Below are 10,835 nucleotides of genomic sequence, written 5' to 3'. Positions count from 1 at the left end.
AAAGCAAATCATGATCAGATTATCTAGATTTAATCAGATTAGCGATTTCATCAGCAATAAGATTAAATATTAACCTCTAAAATCTGCAGAAAAAAAACATTATTCATTTTTTAATTGCATCTGGGGGAAATATCTATTACAAATCTCAAACAGCATTGTAGTCATGGGAATATCCCAAGTATGAATCTGAGAATAAACAGAACTCTGTGTTTGTGAAAGTGTCAAATGGATGAGATTTTGAAGTCATGAGTTCATATTCTCATATATTCATTGTGTCACTAGGTAGGAGATATTTAATTTTGTATGGTTCTGTCTACTTTGTCCTGGGATCTATCCAAGAAGAGACTCATCCTTTAATAGATTAATATCATGTAATAGAATTTGTAAGTTCCTGTGTCATAGAAATGTGTGTTCATGTAATCCTTAAATTTTGAGGAAAAATTCTAAAGTTAGCCATCTACATGAAAAGATTAAAATTTCTTTTACTAATTACTTTGTAGCTCTTGATAAGCTAGTAGAGACATTTTCAGTTATTCAGTTCTCTGAAATATTTAAAATTATTTTAGGGAACAATTGTTAATTTATTTTTTTCTGCAAAGTCTTTCATTGTTCATTGTGTGTGTTGGCAACGTTTAAAGTCTGGTATGTGTGTGTGATATAAATAGACTTAATGAGTAAAAAGTAAGCGATGTTTTGAAACATGAAATTCATCACAATATATTTCGACAATGCAGAAATCAACACATTTTTGCCAAGGAGTTAAGTTTGTTTATTCTGGTAACATAAAAATCTGAATGCACTCTCAGCATCGGTTTGATTTTTGAACTCCATCCATAGTAAACCATCAAGGTGCTTGAAAAAGTAGTAGTTGGTAGGAGAAAGGTCTGGGGAATAAGCTGGGTGGGGAAGAACTTTGTAGCCAAGTTCCCCCAACTTCTGGAGCATCATTAGTGAGATGTGTGGTCAAGCATTGTCATGAACACTGGCCATCTTCTGTTGACCAGTCTGGGATGGAGGAGTGGCAGTTTTTTGTTCATTTTGGCAATTTCATGGCAATATTCTGTAGTAATGGTTTTTCCAGGTTTTAAGTAGTTATAGTGGATGAGTCCAGTGCATCACCAAACAGTCACCATAGTCTTTTTGAAGAGCTTGGGTTTAGGGAAGGTCTTTGGTGCTTCATTTTGGTCCAACTACTACTATTGTACAGAATCCACTTTTCATAGCAAGTTACAATACAGTTGAGAAATGGCTTGGTCTGCTTATGGAGAAGCAATGAGCAAATTTCAAATCTGTGCATTTTGATTTTCATTCAAATCATGTGGTACCCATTTATCAAGATTTTTGATTTTCCAGTCACATGCAAATGGTTGCAGGTAGTTTTCTGGCGAAATTCATGATAACTGCTTCAGCAGTTGATGCCATAATGGTACACAAAATTATCCTCTATCACAAGGTAAATGATCCTCTACAATGAGGTAACACAATTAACAGTTTATACAAATCCTTCCCCCATGGGGGAGGGTAACAAAAAAACAATATTACAAGCCGCTAAGCAAACTTTCCAACAGGAAACAACAATAAATCTTGCAATAGGCAACAATAAATCAAACTCACCTACAGATCACCAAAATGTTACCAATCTCCAAAAAACAGATGATTGTAACAATGGTGAAAAAAATTCAATGTTAATTTACTGATGCATTTGTGCAAGTCTATGTCTGTATTATCATACAATTGCAAAAAAATGTTAAAATAAAATTAAAAAATCTGGTACAAATTCTTCATGGTTCAAAACGTTGCTTACTTTTTACTCAACCTGATACTAGCAATTACATTGGTTGGTAAACACCAGTGCTGTACTTAAATGTTAAAAACCTACTGATAATATTTAGTATCTCCATCTGTGCTAATGTTGATTGAGACCATAAGCAATAATGGTGGGTTAATTCTATTAATATTTGTCATAGTGGTTAATATTGGCAATGAGAAAATTAGTTGCAGTAAGAGCCATTAGATTCTTGGCAAGAAATGAGAAGTGAATTGTTTACTTTTCTAAAGAACTATCATTAACTAGATGCTAAATAAAATCATTTTACAGTCTAATCTTGTTAGTAGCTTGCATTTTCTTGTACAGCACTTGTTAATAGAAGGAAAATCATAACATCTGTTGTCATATTAGAAGAGTTGGACACAGTAATAAAATAGTAATATTGTATTCAGCAAAACAACAGTGCCAGAAAAGCTGATTCCATATTTTTATAGTTGTCTCTAACAAGGACCTCTTGTGATTTTCTTTGTCTTGTGTGTTAACAATACAAGCCTTGTGTGAACTAACATGGTAAGTTAAGAGTGACTGGGAAGAAATTATACAGGTTTTCAGCACCATGTGTCTCCAATTCTTTTCTACTCTAGGCACAAGGCCTGTAATTTTTGGAGAGGGGGCCAGTCGAATAGATGGACCCCAGTATGCAACTGGTACTTGATTTATCGACTCTGAAAGGATGGAAGGCAAAGTCGACCTTGGCAGAATTTGAACTCAGAACTTAAACACAGGCAAAATACCGCTAAGCATTTCGCCCGGCATGCCAAAGTTTCTGTCAGTTTGCTGCCTTCCATATGTCTCCAATTATCACAGTTGTTTGTGATTTTTATGTAGCTCCAGTGGGGGGAAGTATACTTGAAATGTAGAAAATGCATAGGATAAAGAGGGACTATCTCATGCTGACACTACAAAAAGACAAGCATTCAAATTGACGGCAGACCACCAGATAGAGTGATTGATTAAGTAAAATGAAGGATCATTAAGGACAGTTGCTGAGGTGCTCAAAATATCTGATGAGGTAGGAAACATACAGGATAATAGAATTCTATATTTAAGAGATGAGGAATTATGTACATTATTTACATTTGACAGGCATATGGCGTAGTGGTTAAGAGTGCGGGCTACTAACCTAAAGATTCTGAGTTCGATTCCAGGCAGTGACCTGAATAATAATAATAATAATAACATCGAAAAATGCCTTAGGAATGAGAACACAGGTTCAAAATTTCCCCAAGACACCTGATGAAGGCTGGAGGGTATATCAGCCGAAATGTTGTGTTAACAACAAACAAGATGAGGACAAATATCTGTCAAATGTAAATAATGTATACATGATAATCACCTGGACAATCTAGAAGGTGTCATACTCAGTAACTGACAAAGTATTAGCACTGTAAACTGCTACAAAGCAAATGAGATGCTTTAGAGAGAAAATTATGAAGGCACTAAATTGTTGGATTAGGATATGAAGGTCGTAGAGGGAATCATAGCACAATTGATTTGTTAGAGATAACCTAGATGAGCAGTTTGGCTTTGTGCCTGGAAGAGAAATCACAAATGCAATCTTCCTAGTGAGGCAACAACAGGAAAAATATTTAACCAAGATTAAGCCACCATGCTTAGCATTTGGAGAAGGCTTTTGACAAGGTTCCATTTTCTGTAATCTTGTGGTCATGAAGAAAATTAGGCTTGTGAAGGCCATACAAAGGCGCAGTAAGTAAACTGAAGATCAACAATAAATTTAGTGTCAAGGTAGAGGGTCCTCAGCTCCCCTCTCTTCATCAATCTTACAGGCCATTACAGAGGAGTTGATGGCTAGTCATCCATGGAAATTCTTATAAACTAGTAATCTAATTCTTAAGGTTGAATCTATGGAGGAATTAAGAAATTACTAAGGTGTGAGAAAAGAAGACAGGACCTTTGGTATCATCAGGGAAATGGCTTTGATATGCAGAAAAGGAATCTATATGCCATACCCAGTATAAGCTATGGACACATGAGAGATGTAGTAGAACTGTTGGTAGGTTAACAGAGAAGGCATGCTTAGTATGTGACATACTTTGGAACAATGCATACTAGGAGCGTGCTGGAAATAGATTCTCTTGAATGCCAGTTGGCTCTCTAGAAGTAGAAGGTAACTTCCATTATCTAGGTGGCATTATTAGCAAGAGAGATGGTTTAAAAAGTACATTGATCAGGATAATGGGTTGGAAAAAGTTCAGGGAGATATTTCTGCTGTTAGTAACAAAGTTCTTTTTCCACCAGAAAGAAGGGCAGATTGTATGATGCTTGTGTTAGAACTCCGATGCTGCATAGTAACAAGATGGAGCCTTTAAATGCATAAGACTTGTAAAGACTAGAAAGAAATGATACCAGTATGTTTTAATGGATATGTAATAGTGTGTATTAACGCAAGAGTATGAGCGAGGTAAGAGAAAAACTGTATATAAGAAAAATCAGCTGTTTTATGCAAGAAAGGAGGCTGTGGTGATGTAGACATAGGGTATGTATGGAAGATGATGCTACATAAGAACATGAGCATCTGCAGAAGACAAAAACTATAAATTAATTGGCATTAGGAAGGACATCTGGTTGTAGAAACAAAGCTGGATGATATGTTTGTTGAGCAGTATTACCCAATAAGAAATGACTCAGACATGATAATCCATCCAACCCATGCCAACATGGAAAGAAGATGCAAAATGATGATGATAATAACTTTTTAAAAGTGGAATTTTTTTTTGTTGTCTTAACAAGGATAATACCCTACCTATTTCTACAGGAATTATAACATTGGGTAATATCTATGTTGTTATGTAGCATGATAGAAATAACAGCTAAATTTTGATAATAGCATACTTTTAAGAATAATACATTGAATAATGTAGTCCAAAGCATCTTATGTCTAACAAAAAAGACAAGATAATCAGGGTTGTAATGCTTTTTTAATCATAAGGTTGTTAATTAGGGATAAATGACAACAAAAATTAAAAAAATAGTCAAAGTGTTTTCTAAGATGGTGGATTAATAAAGATTTTGAGATTATTTTTTGTGGTTATTTTATAGAAATATACTGCATTGTAACTTGACATCTGGATTATAAGGTTTAATTCAATATCTGATGAAATTATCAACACTGATAAGATTCCCACACACAAACCTTCCTCAAAATAAAAATGGTGTGTATTGATCATAACAGAGGTTGGTCGAGCTGCAATCTATGTTTGTCTGTTGTACTGAATTTTCATTACTTGGCAATATAACAGTATTGTAATTGCGCAAAGCTTGCTTAAATTGTACTATAATTGAACTTGTAATGCATGTTCAGAGAACTGCTGGTACTGCTACTGCTTCAAATATGAATTATGCAGTTTGAGCTGGCCTACAAGAGTCCTGTGCCAGTGCCACATAAAAAGCACTCATTTCAGTGCCACTTAAAAGTGCTCATGTTGATGCCATGTTAAAAGCACCTAGCATACATTGCAAAGTAGAAATCAGGCCAAATCAGACTGGTACCTGGTGCAGCTCTCTAGCTTGCCAGCTCTGGTCAAACTGTCCAACCCATGCAGGCATGAAAACCTAATGTTAAAGGATGATGATGATGATGATGATGATGACAATGACGACGATGATGATGATGATGATGATGACAATGACGACGATGATGATGATGATGATGATGATGATGATGTAACTAGTTGTGATTTAGGAGGAGGATATGCTTATATCTTTCCCACAAGGATATTGGCAGCAAACTAGGAACTGGATTTGGGCTGTAGACCTGGATTTTTAGAGCTTCCTCTTTATCTATGTTACTTCTTGCTTGGAAGTGTTGTCAGTGTTGGTAAAATCTCTTGCAGTATTTCTTCTGGCTCTTTGTATTCAGAATTTAAATCCCACTAAAATCAACTTTGCTTTTCATTCTTCTGATGTTGATAGTATTCACTTACCTCTTCCCCTCAAAATTTCTGATCTTGTGTCTAAATTAGAATCAATTCTTAAAGAGAGAAAGCTGATAATTGCTAGAGTATCAGTAAAAATACTTGCCATATTTATTCCAGCTCTTTACACTCTGAGTTCAAATCCTGTCAAGATCATTTTTTTTTCTTTTCATCAGTTTGTGGGGTCAATAAAATCAAGTACCAGTTGGGCGCTGGGTTTGATGTAATTAATAAACCCTCTTCTTATTATAATACAAATTACTCTCTTTATAAATTAGTAAATTCTAATCCATACAAAAGATCTCAAGAATGAAAAACAACTCAAACAGGAGTACAAAGTAATTGATTAATTAATTAATTTTACACTGTTAGAAAGAAACAGAAAAGAGTTTTGGAGCTCTTTCTCAACAATTTATACATTTATCTATATAAAATAAACCCAAACATTCTTGATAAAACCCATTCAATATGTTGACTAGAACATGTTTTCTACTGAGAAGCATCCTTAAGCACTATTACTTCTGTTGACTTTTATCTATCATGCTTCATTAATGTCTGTTTCTTAATGAAGGATGGTCTTCTTCTTTACAGCATGAAATTGGTTACTTTGTACTATGTGTTGTTTTTCTTTCCTGAGATCTTTTAGATATACTGGGTGCAACATATGTATTTATCCATTATGTAAACATAAGTCATTCACTTCATTTGAGAAAAAATTAAGGGCAGTTTGAAAGCAAAGGATGGCCATTTTGAATTGTAAATATATGCAAAGTATTGATTCCAAATTTTGGCACAAGACCAGCAATTTCTGGGGAGGGGATAAATCTATTACATCAACCCCAGTGTTCAACTGGTACTTATTTGATCAATCCTGGAATGATGAAAAGCAAAGTTGACTTTGGTGGAATTTGAACTCAGAACATAAAGATGGACAAAATGCCACTAAGAACTTTTGCCTGGCAAGCTAACAATTCTGTCAGTTCGCCATATAAAATATATATAAAATATTGTCAATAAATATAGCAATCAACCTGTAAACTTCATTAACAAAAACATAAAACCTTTCATTTTATGATTACAGTAATCACTTACCATATCGCGGTTCACCTATTGTGGTTTATTATTTACGCTTACGTCGATTCCTCCATGGTGTTGTTTTGCATTTATAATAAAAGAAATATATACAAATTATAAAAATAATTTTAAAAAGTCTGCAGTACAGTACTGTTTCTACTTCGCGGATTTTCACCTATCACGGGGGTGGGGGTTGGTGAGGTTGGAACATAACACCTGCAGTAGTCGAGGGATTACTGTAATGGGTAAATATATTTGCCACGCCAGGTATTACAAAATGCTTATCACCATCCTACCTCCCTATGAAATTGAATCGAACTATTAATTTGTAATAAAGCTTTTTTAAAAATGTTTACAGGGCATAATAATTGATATGTCTAAATTTGTTGTGGTAGAGCAAATGGGTAGATTTCCATAACCCCAGTGTAAATAAAGTGAAGTGAAATGGCGTTATACTAGGAGCTGAAACTAGATCATAAACCAAACTCACTGAGAGCTTGATATATGCTTGTAGAAAGATAGTGGTACAGTTAATTGATAATCAATACATACCTAGTACTTATATTATCAATGATGGATATATAATAGGTAAAGTTTGAAAGTTGAACATCAAAAATATGGTTGCAAATTGCAAGAAGAGCATCTAACCATAGAAAAATCTGTCTAAAGAAAACTTCAGTTAACTAAAGCAAGCATGGAAAAGTGAACATAAAAATGATGGGTTCTTTAAATTATCCCTAGTTACTGACAGCCAACAAATGTACAGAGATGATCTTATTGATTTTTATCTTAACTAAAAAATATAAGCTGATACACATTTTTACCTTCTCAGTATACTATTCTTCCCTTTTCATTTTAGCATAAATCCTTTATCACATTTTGGGTTTTAGCAGGTTATTAATGCAAACAACTTAGACATACCTTTATAATGGATTCCTATTTAATAAGCAGTTGTTACTTAAAATAATCTTGTAAGTGTTATTGATCAAGGTCAACTTAAAATCCAACCTTCTTAACCTCATCTAGCTGTAAGCAACATCTTTAGTTTTCCTGCAGTAAAATCCTTTGAAATAATAGAATCCAGAGAAGTCAAGGGTAAGATGTCACTTCATGTTCCTCATTATGGTTATTTTTTCAAAGCAATTTACTATAACTATTGTATATTATCCTTGGAGAAAAAGAATTACTCCATCTTTCTATGTGTGAAATAACAAATATTATTACTTCACAATTGAATAGTAGGAAGGCTACCCAGCTGTAACAGTATTTTCTCTCAGTATTCAATTATCAAATTTGCATTTACTAAATAGTTTAGTAAACACAATGGTTGAAACACCAAACACACACACACATATATATATATATATATATATATATATATATATATATATATATATATATATATATATATATATATATATATATATATATATGTAAAATCACTGAGGCAATGACTAGTGACCAAGACCTTTGGAAATATGCTGTGCTTGAGAAGACCCGGCAAGCCAAGTGAGACCATAACCTGTGGTCTATGCCAGGGGTGTAACCAGCCCACTTATGTGTACCTTTCCTTCATTGGACACTAAACTCTGCTTGCGAAGACCTGTTGAGGCAAGTGAAATTGAAATCGAAATTAAATTCGATGACTGGCATCTGTGCAACTGGAGTGCTAAGAGCACCATCCAAGCGTGATTGTTGCCAGAGCAGCTGATTGGCTTCCATGCATGTAAAAAGCTCCATGCCAGCATGGAAAATGGGCATTAAATGATGATGATGATAATTGATACACATGCACACACATGCACACGCACACGCACACGCACACGCACACACACACACACTGCTTTCTTTTTAGAAGCAAATATATATATATATATATATATATATATATATATATATATATATATATATATATATATATATATATATATATATATATTTATATATATATATAAATACACACACACACATACACACACATGCACATACACATGTGCGCACATATATGTTTGAATGTATAAACAAAAGAAAGTGTTGTCAAGATTTGTTAGTAAAAAATTATTTATTCATAGTTGGTGATTTACTCAGTTACTGTACAGAGTTTCTCTCTGTGTGCAATTAATCAGTTAACAAAAAAATATGAACAGCTGATTTTAGTTCAAATCTTCAACATCAGGAGCAGTGCTTAAGGGTTCAGAATGGTTCTCCAGATTTAACTTGTGTGGACCCACATATGACTGTGTTGGCCAATGTGGGATCCACAAGTCTAGCTACAGACCTGGCATTTGCTGTTCTCTACAGTTATGTCTATCCTTTTGATGTTTGGTTCATTCTGTGCTGAAATGTGGATTCTATCATAGATGATCAAAGCTGGTTGATGTCAAAAAGATTAACATATTTCAAGTAAATCAGTAATTTGTTGGTTTTTATTGCCTTTTTTCTCATGTATTTTAGATTTTAGTGGGTAACTTTTAATCCTGTTACACAAAACTTTTCAAGAACAGTAACAAGACAAACTGTACATTGTCCATGCTGTAAAATGGTTTGTGAATGGAAGGGCATTCAGTTGTAAAATCCATGCTTGTTTCCTAAAAAGGATGAATGAAGCAATAATTCAAAATAAAACTGATAAAGAATAGAAGCAACTCTGGTCTTGCTGCAGACAGGCAGTCTAGTGTTGCCTGTAGTGTGCTTGAGAAAATATTATCAGTTCAAACTCTAAAGTGACTGCTGATAGGAAGGACATCTAACTGTAAACCATGCAAAGGAAAAATGTATCAAAGATTGGCAGTTTTCTCTGTTGCTTTGTGCTTGGTGACAAAGGACTGAAATAAGTAATGAAACAAAATGCTATAACAACTGTCCATCTCAAGCCAGCATGAGAAAAACAGACATGAAATGATGAGCTTTATTATAATATTCTGGAGTCTATTACTCTCAACCATTTTCCTCTCAATACAATTTAAACTGAGGAAACTAAGTTACTGTATCAAACCAAGTGACAATAAGTTCATTTAGAGTTTCACGACTAAATAGCCTCCTTGAGGAAACTAAGCTACTTTACCAACCAATTGTCATTTAACAAGTTAATTTTATAACCAAGTAACTTATTTATTAATTTTCTTAAGTGGAGTTAACAGCTTTATCCAAGTATTCAGTGTGTCATCTCAATTCACAAATCAAGAGACTGAGATCTTATTTCTTCTGCCACCATAATGCCTCTTACAAGGTGTTAGGGCTAAATATGAGGATTACTTTGTCTCTATTTTTCAGGAACAGCTTGATGTATTGGTGAATAGTCAATGGCATTGGAAAGAATAAAGATTAAAGTTGTAGTTGAGAAAAAGTTAACTGACATAAAGGACTGGAAGTCATCTGAATATAGGAAAAGATTTATCTGTATCTTGATGATTTGCACCAAGTATCAAAATGTCGACATCATGACTGCTGCTCAATGCTCTGTGAACACTGCAAAGGCTGTAAGGTGTGACATGGACAACTGCAATGGAGACTACAAAGTCATGGCCAGCAGGAAGGCAATGGTCTTTGAATGTGTCTCCAGTGACAGTGACGTCATGCTGCCTAACATCTTCGAATAGGGCCCTAAGTTCAATTCAGATGCTATTTGAAGCTCTTGGAGACTGTGGTCAAACTCTGGCTGGAGAGGGTTGCTGCTGGAAGACCATATTGTGTGGCAGCAGAATTGGGTTCCTTACCATACCTCTGGAAAGAGTCAGAAGTAGTTGTCAGAGAATTTATACACTTCACTAGCCCAATTTCTGGTCTCCTAATTCCCTTGATTATAATCTCATGGATTACTATGTGTGTGGCATAGTTGAGAAAAACACAAACTGCTCTTCTAGCAATGTGAAGGCTGAGCTGGTGGCTAGGATCAAGGAGGTATTTGAAGATCTTCCCAGAGGCACAGTGATAAATGCATGCACCAGGTTCCAGAGCCATCTTGAAGCCATGATGGAAGCTGAGAGTGACTACATTGA

This window comes from Octopus bimaculoides, chromosome 11, assembly GCF_046866305.1.
Source record: "Octopus bimaculoides isolate indiv1 chromosome 11, ASM4686630v1, whole genome shotgun sequence".
NCBI classification, from domain to species: Eukaryota; Metazoa; Mollusca; class Cephalopoda; order Octopoda; family Octopodidae; genus Octopus; species Octopus bimaculoides.
Note: the sequence above shows the minus strand (reverse complement) of the source record.